The sequence below is a fragment of the Dromaius novaehollandiae genome, chromosome 5, assembly GCF_036370855.1.
Source record: "Dromaius novaehollandiae isolate bDroNov1 chromosome 5, bDroNov1.hap1, whole genome shotgun sequence".
Classification (NCBI taxonomy): Eukaryota; Metazoa; Chordata; class Aves; order Casuariiformes; family Dromaiidae; genus Dromaius; species Dromaius novaehollandiae.
In genome coordinates this window covers 4,807,967-4,823,156 of record NC_088102.1, presented here as the reverse complement: position 1 = coordinate 4,823,156, position 15,190 = coordinate 4,807,967, and the positions used below count along the sequence as shown (strand labels likewise).

General features: G+C 44.7%; 1 long non-coding RNA gene across 1 annotated transcript; it reads left to right on the top strand.

Annotated features, from left to right (window-relative positions):
* The first annotated feature begins 903 nt into the window (after positions 1-903).
* Positions 904-11,817, top strand: LOC135328632 (uncharacterized). Its single transcript, XR_010389591.1, has 3 exons — positions 904-983; positions 11,321-11,444; positions 11,724-11,817. It is a non-coding gene; the product is annotated as an uncharacterized LOC135328632 (long non-coding RNA).
* Positions 11,818-15,190: the final 3,373 nt, after the last annotated feature.

Sequence of the window (15,190 nt, the reverse complement as noted above, 5' to 3'; positions counted from 1 at the left end):
TGCTAGCACTGAATATTTGTAGGGTTTATGCGGTTCTGGTAAGCTGAACATTACTTGCCCAGAAAAAAGGTGATCTGCTCTTGCAGTTAAGGCTCTGAACGAACATGCACATGGGCTGAACCTGACAGATTTCTAGAACGGCACTGGAGAAATTACTTAAGCACAAATTCCACCCCCCCCCCCCCCCAAATATTTTGTAGCTGGATTCCTATTGAAAGAAAAAGAGTCTAAACACCTTTCTTTGGATCTGAACCTTTACCTGTTCTGAAAATGGGGGCAGTATTTCTTCAACTTTCTGCCTGTCTAGTTTACTTAGACTAAAAATTTGTGAGAATAAGAACTGGTTTCTCAGTGCATATGCATAGACCTGGCGTGAACTTTGTCTCAGCCGAATCCTCCAAGCACAACCCCAGTTCAGGTATGTCACGGAGTCTTGTGTTAAATGTGAGGGTTTGCAGTGTGGCGCTGGCTTGATCTGCATTTGTGGTAATGGTTTCTAACCTGATTTCTTAAGGGGGAAAAAAGGGTTTATGCGATCGTGTGACTGTTTGGGTACGTGGGTCCCTGTCCCTGCTCTCTGCCCCCATGACTTCATACCCATAGGCTGATTTCACCCAAATCTGAGTCTCAAAAATATTCAGTTTTAACAAGTTTTATGTAATTATGTGGCCTCGCATTGGAGAAAGACCTAATTACTCCTGGCATAGGGAAAGCTATGTTCAACCCTTATTAGGCATCAGCAAACTTACATGGAAGAGAACAGTCAGCCCAAAAAGTAGGAAGAGGTTAGATCACAGTGCAATCTAAGCAGGCACCAGGGAATTTGCTCTTGAATTAAAGAGGTAATTTTGTGTGGATTCTCTAGTATTTAACACGATGCATACTGGTTGATGATTTTCTTTCAGCTGGAGCACTTGTCCCTCTCCTGTGAGGATCCTCTGGTGTCTGATGGAGGGGCAGCTCACACTGCAAGTACGATTCAGGTAAACAGTCAATCATCCACAAAGAACAAATCTAAAGTGGCCCCAGCTTTGTGCATCCCAGGGCTCACGTGGCTGCTGGTTATATTAGGGGTGCACCTCGCATGAAGGAGGGTAGTTTACAGACTCTGAGGGCTGGTCTGGAGATCTCCATACGTATCAGAGCAAGCCATTTCTGCATAAGTGAACCCAGCAAAGTCAGGCCGATGGCAAATCTGTGAGACTACTCATGCCAGTAGTTATCCACCATCGTGCAGACTCTTGTAGGTCCTTTCCTTGACTCCCGACCTGAATAGCCAGGGTGGGCGGGAAGCTAAGCAATATTCAGTTTTTAGTGGGCCTCTAACATTGTCATATGTGTATTAACACTGCCAGGGACATGGCGTCATTATGCTTAGCAGTGTGAATACTGTAGCTTTGCTTAATCCTCCCTCCTTCACCTTCGTGTAAGTCAGTGCCGTCATCTGCTCTGAAAGCTGGGCACCAGCTGCTTGTCCCATGCAAGGCTGGATGATGCTTTTCCAGGACTCTGTGCTCGATCCTCTAGCAGCTACATGGGGTTGCCTAAGAGGAAGGAAAGCCCTTCTCACTCTCGGAGGTTGCTGCTTTCTCTGCTAGTCTTTGGCTCCAAGAAGCAAAGCCAGTCCTAAGCTTGGATTGCCCGTGTAATGGTAAAAAATGCAGTTGCTGATCATTGCTCATGAAGGATAATTAATGTGAAAGTACTTTTCTTGAGCTACCAGGTAGGTCCATATCTAGGCTTTGTTCAGTAAAGCACCTAAGCATGTGCTTAAAATTAAGTGTGCTGCTGACTGGAGGCCTTAGACAATAAATACACTACTGGAAAAGTATTTGGACCATACATTTATTAGCCTGTCTAAAAGGCCTGCTATTTTTTCTTCAGTTCTGATGTAAATCATGTCTTCCAAAAGTTCCACAGTTGTAGGTAAATGCCTGATTTTGATAGGCGTTGTGTGTTGCAGCTATTGCTGATTTTAAATACAGTTATAGATGCTTAGCACATCCACAAATCAGACACAGCTTGGCTCCTTTCAGTGGTTTAGTGTTTTTTGAGAAATCTTTCTTTGAACTGCCCATCTGCAGGCTTTTTCTTTTTACTGTCTGTGTGGCCATCCTGCAATTACCTGTGGGTTTATGATCCTTCTCTAGAGAGCAAGTTGGTTGGACAGTCTGACGATAAAGAAAGATGGGGGTGATAAAATGGGGCAGAGTATGATATCAGTTACAAGTGTCAAATGAGCGTCCCTCCAGATTTACAGTGCTGCAGCTTTGTTCTGGATCTGGCTCCAAGATTTACCGTGGATGGCCCTGATTTCAATATCACTGGAGCTTAGTTTGTTGAATACAAATGTTTCATCAAGGGTTGGATGCCTTATTGACTGGAATGAAGACAGACTGGAGTGAGTAGCTCAAGAGCAAAGTAAATGGAAGGTAAATCTGGGGGAGAAGAAACTAAAACATGTTTTTTAAAGGGTTTGTGGCTAGCAATTTATTCCCTTAACCCCTAGTTCAAGGCTGGGCAACAGTTAAAAATGAAGGAGCCAAGGTCGTCTCTGAAATTGGACTGACCTTGCAAAGAAAGGCTGCAATTCCCCAAAGTGAAAAAATGATTTTGGGAACCTGCTTGAAACATGCTGGAGGGGAGATTCAGGTGAGTGCTGGAGCCCTCTTAGAAAACCGGGTATCTATGAGGCGGAGGCAGAGAGGATCTTGGAAGCATTGTTCCCTCCTGAGGTGCTTGTTCATAAATGCCAGCTTCGATTAATCCTGTGTAAAGTCAAATGTTCAGTTCTGTGAAAAACCCTAAAAATAAACAAGCAGAGAGATAAATTCAGGAGTTGAAGTGAGCACACACAAGCCAATGTAGATCATTGGCATCACCCAAATCTGAAGTCAGTGCAAAGCTTGGCCTTAGATGAGCTGTTTTTAACAGTCAGTAGTGCACGAGCACAATCAGTCTATATTTGCATCAGATAATATTTGTGTTTAGTATATAATTACCATCAACCCCGTTTACACATATAATTAACAGTTTGACATCTCATCCCGCTGGGTTGACATCTGTAGAATTCAAAAAGGGTTCAGAATCTCCAAAGAGTGTTTTTGTTTCCGGTTAGACCTGGTCTGATTGTCTAAATTAAAGACATGTCAAACCACATGATAAGTTCAGGACAGAAGGTAACCACACAGGACGTGGCATGTGGGTCAGGTAATCGCAGTGGTGGAAAGAATGGCCACACTCGTGAGCCCTACTCCTCTACATGCTTTGGAAAAAAAGTGCTCTTTTTTGTTTTTAATAGGAAATAAAAATTAGTAAATGCAACCCCTGGCTGCAAGGAAGCACAAATAAAGCAAAACAGATGTTCATTAGCTAATCACTTGCAATTTTTTCCCCTCTTGTTCTTCATGGAGGAAAAGAAAATTGAGCATGTGGGAACTTGCCCGCTGAGAAAACGTTTGGATCTTCAGTCATTTATCTGTTTCACCTCTGACTTGGTTCAGGCCTCCATTAAAAGGCAGGCGGGGTGCTATCAGAAAGAAAGGTCAGCGGGGATCACTTCAGATGCTTTTCAGCTGGGGTAACCCTTGAGGCTATCCTTGCTTTTGTGGGCATGGAGAGCCAGTCAAAAACAAAAACAGAAAAGCAAACAAAAATCCAGCGAGTGCAGTGGAGCTTTGAACTACATCACTTGTGTTTGTCTTATTCCTAAATTACAGTGTCATTTTTGTACAGTGCTCATTATAATCACATACATACATCAGGAAGTGTGTTTATTACAGTGAATACCAATGAATCCCTGAATGGCAAGCTGCTTATTTCCCAGTGTTATCAAAGGAAAGTAGCATAACCTTCCCCTATGTGTTTATTCCCTTTGGTTTGATGTCTTTTTCTTTTCCTCCCTGCTCGAGATGTCTCCATGAGACCAAAATAGGTACATGTTTGTAATGCAGCCGGTGGATTTTTATCAATAATAAAATGCTAGTAGGTAAAGTCAGCTATGTGTATAAGCATCAAACCACACGCGCCCTTTGTACCAATGTTATTACATTGGGTAAAATTACAGTAACTCAGCCAACACCTCATTCATTAGTGCTACTTGCTTCACCCTATAACATTAATTCAACGTGTTAATTTTAATGCCAATGGCATAATGATTGCTGGAAACCTGGCACTATGCAATAGGTTGAACAGGTGTAAGATCTCATCTACAAGCCTTCACTGAAGCCATCCTCATCATATCTCAGTGCCATATGGGAACTGGCAAACTTTTAGATGGTTTGCTTGGGAGTGTTGGTCTGGGAGAGTTCAAGGGTTCTTTCTGTTTAGGGCCAAGCTTTACTGGCATTTTGTTTTCCTTTCCTGCTGGTAGCACCGAGGTTCATAGTCCTTCTGTTCCTGCTGGAAATGAGCTCTGCAGCTGTGGGCAAGCTGGCAGGAACTCACCACCTCTCCTGCATGGGGGGCTCTCTCCTGAGACTGATGGACCTGTCATTGCTTGAGGAAAGTAGACCTCAAGAGAAGTCACAGTCAGAAAGAGTGAGGCAGCAGCCTGAATAGTTTGTGTGAGTCCAGGGAGAAATGGTGCCAAACCTGGCAGCTTTCTTGGATTAGATAGCTGAGTTTTCTAGACAAGAGGAATGCAGTGGGCCTCACCTATCTGGATATTAGTAAAACGTTTGATGTTGTGCTGTTTGTATATTTATCACATAAACTGGAGTTTAGAACGTGTGCTCTAAGACGCTTGAAGAACTGACTGAGAGACAACAGCAGGTAACATAAAAAGGGAAGGTATCTGGCTAGGTATATGATCAGAGTTCTTCAAAGATTTGTCTTAGGGACGGATCTGATTTAATATTTTCATGAATGATCTTGGCACAAAACATAGGAGCGTGTTGCTGAAGTCTGCTGATGACACAAGCTTGGGAGGCATGCCATACGGAAAGAACTGGATGACCTTGAAGACTGGAGTAATAGAAATGAGATGAAATCCAGTAGTGCAGAATGCAAAGTCATGAGTTTAGGGAGTAATAAGACTTTCCACTATAAACTGGAGACTCGTCAGCTGTAGATAACAAAGGAGAAGAAATACATGTGTGGATTACTCAGTCACAGGATGTGGCTCTGAAAAGAGTATGCACAACTACAAGTATCTCCTGGGAGGTGTATCTTCCTGGAGAAGGTAGGTCTGCATTTCCTAGGAACTGGTAAAGCCTCATGTGGCCTCCTAAGAACAACTCCAGTCCCCACATTCTCGAAGTGTGGGTTTGATCTGGGCTGCGTGCAGACAGTGGGGATGCTGGGAGGATGGAGATCTTGTCCTTTGAGAAAACATGACAGAGCTGAGTTTTTGACATAGAGAAATGAAAGCTGAGAAGAAGGACGGTTGCTACTGATATAGACATCAGGATGGTAAATATCATAGGGAGAAATGAGCTATTTAAAGTAAAGGACACAAGGCTAAATGGCTGCAAATTGGCTGTGAATACATTGGGCTCAAATCAGAGGAAGCTTTCTAACCAGGCAGAGGAGGAAGGCTCTGAAACAGCCTCCCAGTGGGAGCTAGAGGCAAATAACACCTTGTTATAAGAACAAACTTGGCAAGTTTGTGGAAAGGATTATGACACCTGGGCTTGGAGGATACTGAGTTTGGAGGTTGTTTCCTGGCGAGTGCTGAGTCTTGAGAATGGTTGGGCTTTCAGTGGAATTCAGACCAGTGATCGTACCACAAGTCTTTTTATGGCTATTAATTTCCCTACCTGGACAGGACCTTGTTTTCAAGGAGCAAAAGGCTCAACAGATTTGGTAGGGGCAGTAAGCCGGTCATGTCTCGGGGTGCTTTAGTATTTACTCATGTTCGTATAGTTAGAGGTCAGTGGGAATCAGATGTTTCATGTTTGGGCTCCCTTTCTGTGTAATGAGATTAATCTGGTTCAGTTAATGGATGCTGTACTCTATTCTGTGGTTTCTGTGTGTTGATTCTGAGTGTGGTGTGTATCTTTTGGGTGTTCGAGTTGGTTTATGTTCCTGGGTGTCTACATGACCTGATTAATACTCCCAGGTTAATGCAAATGCAAACAGAGACCACAAGAGAAGGCCTGGCCAAAAATTGCATATTGCACAGCATATAACTGGCTATCACTGTGTTCATTAAATAGGAAATGAAATATATTAACCCAGTAATGAGTGCACTTGTTAATCTTGTCATTGGTGGCTAAAAAATAAGTATTTTGGCCTGGAGTAGCAGTAACAGATGACAGTATTGCTGTTTTCAATGGCTAGGCAAAGGCAACTCTTAAGAACTGTTGTGTCCCTTAAACAGTGTGCAGCCAGTTTTCCAGGGGGTCCAAGGGGACCTTCCACCCTTGCCTTAGATGTAGCTCTTTCCACTCCAGAGCTGGGAAACTCCAGCTTTAACAAACCCACTCTCTATCCTCTAAACTGTATTTCCCAAGATGGGTCAAAAAAAACACGCTCTCCAAAAATCAAACCAAAAGAGAAACTGAAAGACATGTTGGTGAAATCCAGGCTCTGGAGGGGCCAGCAGGAACATCTCTAGCAGGGGTAAATTTCACCCACGCTTTTGAAAAGTTGGCTGTTGACTTCCAAAGAGTGGAAAATAAATGACAATGTAGAAAAGTTTCGGAAAAGGAGAGTGGTATCCTGCATGCAGCCTTATCCACAGACTCTATGCATCCTGCGCAGGTTCTGGACACGGAAGCCTTCACCTGGTAAGCTGGGCTCATTTCACTGCTGTGGCTCAGTCTTACAAAGTGCCAAACAAGCGTGTCCTGGATCAGCACGCACTTGAATATCTGTGCATCTTGGTGCTGAACTCTTCCATTGATTTTGTAACTCTTGCAGGGCTAAGGTTAAGCATGTGCTTGAGGGCTTTGCTGGGTCAGAGCCAGTCTACTCTACCTTGCAAGATGCTGGCCCAAAGTGATTCCTGAAAACTTCTGTCCGTCAGCCAACTCCTTGACTTGTAAACTATCAACAACTTGGAGCTGCTTAGCTTGTGTGTTATTTTCTGGTACCTTGCAGTTTTCTTTAATACTGTGACTAGGAGCTTGTGTAAATTCTGTTCCAATATTCCACTCTTGGAGTCCTCCACTGTGGATGTTTCTATAACATAGCCCAGCACATCTGGCCATTTTTAATAACCCTGGGGAAAGCATGTCTGCTTAACACTCAGTTCTCTCTTCCGTTGCTTTGCTAACCAAAGTGTTGAGCTCCACAAAAAGATCTGAAGGGACAGTTGCTGCAAAGAGCAAAGTTTGCTTAATGTGAAGGAAGGAAGAAGCCAAAGAAAAGCCAAGGAAGGCTTCTTAACCTACAGCCTTCCTCTCACTTGATCTTTCCTAAAGTGCAATGAGTACCTAGTGTTACTGTCGAGATAGGCAAACACTTTTTGTTGTAGAAGGCAACTGCCATAGTTTGCTGGGTGCTCACACTGTGTTCCTTTCAGTGCATGTCGAATGGTGACTAAACAAAATGCATTACACGGTGAATCATGCTGGATGCTTTCATTAGGCACAGTTCATGGCAGAAGTAGTGAAATGAAACACTTGACAATAAACAGAGAGGGACCTGGATTTTTCACTGATCTAGCATTGCCTTCCTTGAGAGGAAGTGAGCCCAGCTCGGCCAGCCGCAGTTGGCTGTGAGGGGAGAGTCAAAAGTTTTTCAACTCTTCAATTACCATCTCTCGTGAGTGAAGGTCCTACATCATCCCTAGGTGCTCCAGGAGCTGCTGTGGGAAAAATGCTGCTAATTAGGATGATGACTGGGGGTCCCTGTCGGGGGAGAGCTCACAAAGGTCTGCTGTCTCCGCAGGTCGCTGGAACAGCAACTTGTAAAGAAGTGGCAGATCTAATCTGTAAAGACCCTTCATTGCTGAGAGGCTGCCTCTTCCCTCCAAGACACTCAGTCGAGGGTACAGAGGAGAAGTGGCGACTCTCCAATTCCCTGTGCGCAGAGGTGTGTGAGAAGGGAGGCTTTTGCTTTGCTAAAGGGACCAGGATTTACTGGCCTCCTGAAGCTGAGAGGAGCAGTATATCTACTGCTCCCTTTGCCCAGGGCCTGTTGGCTTGTTGTACAGGTTTTGATTGCGCCCTTCATTAAAAGAGCCATTCCTCCCTCCAAATTAGGTGGAATCCAGCACTGAAAGAATCCAGCCCAAGTCCCAGTTTATTTCTCCATAAAAACATCTGTATTGTTCTTCCAGGATGGCTCTGCCAAATGAGTCCTCAATAAACCCAAAACCTGGCAATAGACAAAACACTAAAAAGCGCCTTTTTAATATGGAAAAGTATCCTGCAGTGTCGCAATCTTCCAGTGGAGACCACCCCCTACCCCTGAGAAATGCAGAATAGCACCAGGCCTGCAATTTGCCTGGGGTAAGGCAACAGAGCTGGACCTATGCTGATTTACTCCAGCCAGAGGATCTGGCCTATAGTTTTTTGGGGTTTTTTCCTCTTGTTTTTTCCTAAAGATCCTTAATTTTTTTTCTTTCTTTTTTTTTCCTGTGGATAGAAGCTTTGTAAGTTCCTTCTTTTATTGTTAGCTCATTTGGCAGGAGCAGCCAAGCAACAAAAGTGTTTTATTTGGAAATAGTTGAGGGGAAAGTCGACAATGTCCGAGCTCAAGTCTGATTGCATGAGCTCTGGGAGGTTTTCACCTCTGCTTCCAGGCTGCACCAGGCTGGGATTATCTCATTTGATTTCATTGGATCTGTGTACAGTTAAGAAGTGGGGAAAATTAAAGGTTAGTGAAGTTTGCCTTTGTGTCACTCTAGAAGCTTTTACTTATTAAAGTGTAAATTGTTCGTTCTCTCTTCCCTCTCTGTGGACTGAAATATCAGACAACATTCTACTCAGTTATTTAAATCAATAAGGGAATGTGATTTATACAGCTTATTCTCTGTTGCAGAAGAGATCCTAAGAAATCAGCACAGGGGAGATGCCTATATTGGCTAAAGTGGGAAAAATGGAGTGTGTTAAAAGCACTGATAGCCGAATCTCCTCCATCTGAGAATCACACTCAGAAATGCTCACTCTTTTATGGCCAGCAATAATACATGCTATTATTTTGATCTGTGATGTTGCCTATGACTGTTGATTCCTTTCCAAATCTTTAAGACCCCCTTCACAAAAGCTCCACTCAGCAGAGATTAAAGGCTTCAGTCAGCAAAGATTCCAAATAAACCAGAAACAGTGCATTAATGCAAGATCTTTCCCCTCTTCTTCCACCGTCGAGGCTCGTGTGAGTCGGTCGGGATCTGCCTCCTTTGGTGCAGTGCTTACTGCACACATGAGCTGAGGTTTGTCTTTCCTGCTGTGCTCTGCAGGGCTGATCCAAAATAGCTCAGGGCCAGATTTCTAAGAATTCAGCACCCACAGTCAGGGCCAAATAAGGAAGACAAGAGTGATCTTAATGTAATGAATAGGTAAGAGCTTGTGGCATGGGGAGGAGCCATGTACGTGCGTGTGTCTATGTGGGTGTTAAATGATTCACCCAAGGCCAAAGAGGCACTCGGTGTCGGCACCAAGATTAGCATTTCAGAATATGGTTTCAAGAGCCCAGCACTCAGGCTTGGCAGCAGATGTTCAAACCCTCGTTTCCCACTGGGACAGTTGTGATCAGATTTTCAAGAGCTCAGTGCACACGGGCATGCTGAGCTCTTCTGAAAATGTGGCCTCTTTCTGTGGTGTCTCAGCGGGAACGGAGTCACTCGGGGAGGCTGGCCCACTGCCTAAGCGCCGAGGTCTTGCGAAGGCAGCCCTGACACGGAGCACCTCTCCAGCCTGGGGCTGGTCATGGAGCCTCTTTATACCTTCAAAGCTTCTCCAGCCACTGCCTGGAAAAAAAAATTCCCATCTCACAGAGGAATTAAGTGAGTTAGTTAACTGATGCTTTTAAGACAACGTGAAGATAGAAAATGCCGTTTGCCAGCTAAATGTTACTAGCACTCTGTGGGCATCTGCAATTCAAATGCACCGTTCCCCTGCAGCAGTAGTATTGTTACTGTAGTGCTCCTTAGATGGCTCTCAAACGCTTTCCCCCCACCAGAGACCACAACTCGCTGTCAGACTGTGCACTTTCCCAACCAGTTGTTGGGATCCATGTTGCCAGTCTCCAGATCACAAGTCAGGGCTCCAGAATTGCAAGTGTCTTTTAAAAATGATTAGATGGTTTTATTCTTTTCGTGCTACCTTCAGCCTTTAGCATGTATTCAGGCCATCTCCTAAAAAGTTTCTTCTTTAAGATCATAAGAACCACAGATTTTTTTCCTAAGACGAAAGTGCAGGATAGAACAGACCATCAGGAGTTACAGTTTCATGTAACATCAGGGAAGATTCGCAGTAAAATCACAAGAGTTGGCAGCAGAAGCGTTTTCCTTATGCAAGGGCTGGCACAGCTCGACACGCAGACGTTCCAGAGAGCACCTCCTTCGCTGGTGCCGCTCCAGCTCCGTTGATGCCAGGGGCAGGATGCGAATTTATAGCCACTGAGGATCTGCCACCCTCAGGCTCATTGCTGGTGTTTTGAGGGCCACAGAGAAGCACTGGCCGATTCGGTGCCTTGCTAGAGACACATGCCAGCTAGCAAACGCAGCTGTTAATCGTCTCCCCAGAGAGCTGCCCTCTGCATATTGGGAAGGAGGGAAAGTTGAACCCTCCTTCTCCCTGCCCTTCTTCACTTTAGGGGCAGCTGGTGCGCAGAGGGAAGTCCTGGGACTTCTGTTTGACAGAGCAGTCCAAAGAAGGAGGGAAAGAGTTCAGCATGGAAAACTTGTGCCTTTCCACCAACTTTTGCATCCAAAAAAGCACAGCCTGTGCCTGCTCTTTTGAGTCAAGCTTTCAGGGCACCTGGAAAAAAACACTGGCTTTGGAGACTTAAGATCTCAGCTAGCCTTTAGGAGGTGATATTGAGAGCCTGGGCTCTGGGGGTTCTCTGTCTGCTGGGGACAGGATGGCTGCTGTGCTGCAGAGATCGCCTTCTCTGCCTCCCCTGCCGAAGTATCACATCCCAGTGCTTCCTGGGGTCAGCCCGACAGCGTCTGTCCAGCCAGCACACAGAAAGTGCAGCTTTTGGAAAGGGGAATATAATTTTAAAGTTGGCCTGAGAAGCCTCCATCTAGTTTTCAGGGTTCCAGAATGTGGTTTTATTAGGATTACAGTCTTGTTCTTCTTAGATTTCAGCAGGCGTTTATGACTGTTACAACAGGAATGAAAAGCTGGGGCTGGAATCGGCATCGCGTTCTCCTGCCAGGCACAGGGTTCACCGTGGAGGCCAGACATATGTCTTTCTCCCACAGATGCTACTTCGTTTCTGGATGGGGACGTGAGCTGTATCCTCTCCCTGGAAGGGACGGCGGGCAGCAGCTCCGAACTGAGGCATGGGTGCTGCATGAGGGCCCGTCCGCTGAAGGTAACTCTCAGGTTGGTTCATGTTGTTCCCTTCTGCCCTTTGCAAAGAAAAGAGACCATGCCCTGGTGGGGTTGTGTGGAAGGTCATGATTGTGTGGGATGCTATGTCCCTGCACTGCTCCTGTCTCCATTCCCCCATGCCCCATGGAAACCTTTCCCTGGAGGCTCTGAGGTTGGCAGAGGGGGTTGGTAAGGGAGAGAGCACTGCAGGGCCCAAGAAGTCTGTGTCTGCAGACTTCTCTTCTTTCCAGACTTGGTACCATCCATCTGTCTGTATTTCTCACTGTGCAGGTCAACCCCCCTCCTCAGTAGGGCTCCTGATCTAGCGTGGGGCTCCCTGACTCTGCAGAGCCCATGCTATCTACGTGTGAGAGGCACCAGCAGGAAGGTAAGGGTAAGACCAGCCCTGCTGTCCCCTATAAGTTCCCTGCTGGCCTGCCAGGTCTTGGTGGCTGTGCTGGTCTCAGGGGCTACATCTGCTACATAGTCCTCAGAGGTGAAGGATTTCTGCCTGCCCAGACAGCCCTGCTAGGGAGATCTGCTGTGGAGCGGCTGAGAAGCACTCAGCCTTCTTGATGGGTGATTTCTGGCTATGGGATATCTGGGCCCTCTGCACGGTAATAATTAGCAGACAAATCCTGCTGGCTTGGAAAACTCATCTGAGGGTTTGTTTGTGTGTTTGTTTTTATGAGAAGGTCCATATGCCTTTCAGATTTTGTTATTTTCAGAGAGCTGATGATCTGAGGAACAGAGTGAAGAGCTGACATCCTTGGTTGTTTTCTTGGCCTGTTTTAAATAGCAGATGTAGGTTGGTAGAAGGGTTACAGATCATTACTTTATACTGGTGGAATTTCATGAGTTTTATTGCAAAGACAATAGGGCAGATCATGACAGCACTCAACCCAGGGAGGATAGAGAAGTCTTTGTACCTGGCCAGTACTGATCATCTACCAGTGCACCCCTTCATGCACTGGATCATATCCAAGAGGTAATACAGGAATTTCTGCATGTAGTTAAAGTTTATGAGACTGCCTGTCTGAATGCGTGTGTGTGTGTGTGTGTGTGTGTGTGTGTGTGTGTGTGTGTCTATGTGATGGAATGAAGATCTCTAGCATAATACTCAGTCAAAATCCAGTATCACCAGTTGGATAAGACAAGTCAAGCAGCAACTGAATACAATCCTCAGAATCTGTCCATACAGCTCAGACATTGTGTTTATGGCATATACAGTAACTGCCAATGCAAATGATGTGTGATTTATTCTGAAGATCCTGAATTTGACTTGCGATTTTCCAAATCTGAACTTTATTTTAAATCTTAAGGTAACAGTGCCTAGTAATTCATGCAATTGCTGATCTCAGGGGCAGTTCTAGTTCGAAGGTGGCTTCCTTCTGGGGGATGAAAATCCTAACTAACATGTAGTACCTTTTCCATCTGATTGTTATTCTGAAATGTATGCTCACTCAAGGTGTTTAAGAAATAGGCAACAGAATTTGAGCCGTAACTTTATCAGCAGAGAGCAGAGATATTCAGCTCTGCATGCTTGCTGAGTTGTGTTCCTTCTTTCAACACTCTCCTCCTCCTGCTGAATAACCCATATCTAATGTTGCTTTTATCAGTTTTTTGAGATTAAGTCCCTCTCCCTTCCTACAAGCTGAGCTCCCCGTAAGTAAGGAGCAGGCAACCTCATTTTATAGCCCTGTTCCTAACCTAATCAGGGTATAGCTACAAACTTTTGGTGCACCTCCGGGGTACTGTTTGTGATCCCTGCTACCACAATCCTTAGAAATCTTCCTCTCCTTATTTCTGCTCACACTTGCCAGCATTGTCCTTTCTTTCACACCGTTCCTCTACTGTCCCGGTGCTGTCCCCTGAGGTGACTCCTCCAAGTCTTTGATTCACATGATTCCCCAAGCCAGGCTACTGTAGCTGGACTTCGCCTAGTTGGTTCTCCGGTTCCCTGGTCAGCCTTTTCATCTGCTTTCCACTCTTGCCCCAGTTTGAATTAGTCTCACCTGAACATGAATGAGCAGAGAAGTCTTGAGGGGGAATCACCAGTGCCCTGTGTGACAGCAGTGACACTTCTTGTTTCTCCAGCAGGTTCCTCATTCGTGTGTCTTTGCATTGAATTTGCATTTTATGGTGGCATCAATTTAGCGGTGCAAAGGTCCCTTCTGATTTACTGGTGTGTCTCTGTGTCTACTCAGTGTGGCTCTTCCCCCTTGTAGTCGTACTAGAAAACTATTGCAATTGTAAAAAAAAATACTCGTGTTAGTCCCTAAGTGATCTTGTAGTTTGTATTTTGTATCATTTCCTTATATATGATATTCTGATCTTCCTGGTATTGATGGTGGCTTTTAACTCTGTGCCTCAGCAAGTTTGACTAGAGAAACTTCTACGTTTTGTAGCAACACTGGTAGAGGCAGTGTTAAATGCAGTCATCCCACGGCTGATACTGAGAATTCCTCTAGTAACCTCCCTTCAGTTCAGTTGTTCTGTCAGTACAACCTGCTATCATCTCCAGTTTAGCCAATTTATTATCCTCCTTACAACACTTGTCTTATCTCTACCTTCTCCAGTTTAATAATTTTGTGTGGCAACATATCAAGGGTTTACCTGAGGTTCAGATAGAATAGCCTGGCACAATAGCTCGCCATTGTTAAACCCAAACTGAAGCTTGTCCCATATATCACTCTTTGCCATGGCTTTCTTTGCCCAATGTTTGTTCTGAAGCTTTGTATAATATTGGTATTGGTGTTATGAGCCTATACTTTTCCTCCTTAAATAAAGGCACTGCATTTTCTTTTCTCTAAGGTACCACATTCAATATAATAAATCTTACTACCAGATTTGCAATTTCGTGTGCTACTTCTCTCAGTATTCAGAGCTGGATTGACATTGTTGCTTCCTCCCAACTCAAGCACATTCAGCATTTGAATTTTGCTTGGGTAAGTGACTTCTGTGTTTCTCCTTGAGTGCTACTGCATGTTTTGTGATCAGCGGTGTACCAAATGTAGTTAAAAAGATTGAATTTTAACTTTATACTGATGCAGCTTTTGACTCCTTTCTTGACTATACAGGAGTGCTGTGGGTTTGGGTATTTTTGCAATCAGATAGCATCTCAGCAACTTGTCCACTGTCACTAAGCTCGTGTGTGGAGTTTTTGCTAGAACAGGTTCAGGTATACATAAAATGGACATAACACCATTCTATTAGCTCCATGATTAGAGGAGGAAGCCTTTCACTTTCCTGCCAAAGAGGGGTTTTAATATCTGGGGTTGTTATACATTGCAAGCCAAGAATATGAAGAGACCATTACCTTTCCAGGATACACTGCATGAGAAAGGGAAACCTTAACTGAAAGTGTGACTCAAATAGGCCTGTGTCTACAGGATGATAAGCTGGGAGTTGCCACCATTTCGTGCTGTGAAAGGAGGAATTGGCATGAACTACCAGACAGAACAGCTAAGATCCAGGGCATCCCTTCAGCAGACATAAAGTATGTATGAGTATACGGGAGTTAACACAGAAGTGCAGGGATGTTATCCCTACTTAATCATTGTAACTTTGTACGTAGGTTTAGTTTCTCTCTGTATTATCTTAACTGGTGTCTATCAAAGCAGCTGAATGTTGTCAGCTCCTCCAGGTAGAAGTCTTTATTTCCTAAATGTATGCAGCTCTGAGCTGTCTAGGGATAAAAGCTGCCCTTGAATGCTTCCCAATGGGATGAGGTGCATTCAGCTCCCTCTGAACAGGAG